Here is a 707-nt window from a genome sequence, read left to right on the forward strand (position 1 = left end):
TGAGCCAAGCGGGCGCCGCCAGGCAGAAGAAGCAGCCAGCTCGAGGCGCAGCGGGATTGGCGCCGGCTGTTCGGGTGCGGTCCGCACGCCAAGCCGGGCTCTGGTGTGCGCAGTAGCGTACGTCGATGGACGGGGGCCTCGCTTCCCCCTCCTCTGGGCGCTCGCTCGTCGGCTGCCACCGGGGAGGCTTCCCGTGCGTGGCAGGCAGACGCCGGCCTGCGTATCAACGTCCATCGCGAGCACGCGCTATCGAGTCTCCCAAGCCAGCAGGTGCGAGGTAGCCAGCTCAACGCCGGCCGGACGGAGCGATGGGTCCTGACGATGCTCCCAACGTAACCGTTTGGCTTTGTGTCGCGGCTCCCGAAAAGTCACCGTCCAAGCTGGCCGGGAGTCGAGCTGGCGATCGATCTGAGCAGGCCAGCATGACACGATGATGGCGGCCTCTGTGGCAGGCAGGCAGGCAGGCAGGCTTGGCCCTGGCCCTGGCCTGTCCGTGTCCGCGTTGGAAATTCGGCCTGGCTGGCCAAGGGCCTCTGTGAACCCTGACTGGCCTGTCTCTCAACTTGGCGGGTTCGGTGGGCACGAGGCGGACAGGCAGGCAGAGGTAGGCAGACGCCGAGAGGAGCAGGGCCAGGCAGGCCGACAAGAGGCCACGGCGCCGAGCTGGCGGCCACGCCCACCAAGTTTCGGGTCGACGGGCGGGCGCA

This window comes from Pseudozyma flocculosa, assembly GCF_000417875.1.
Source record: "Pseudozyma flocculosa PF-1 unplaced genomic scaffold scaffold00027, whole genome shotgun sequence".
NCBI classification, from domain to species: domain Eukaryota; kingdom Fungi; phylum Basidiomycota; class Ustilaginomycetes; order Ustilaginales; family Ustilaginaceae; genus Pseudozyma; species Pseudozyma flocculosa.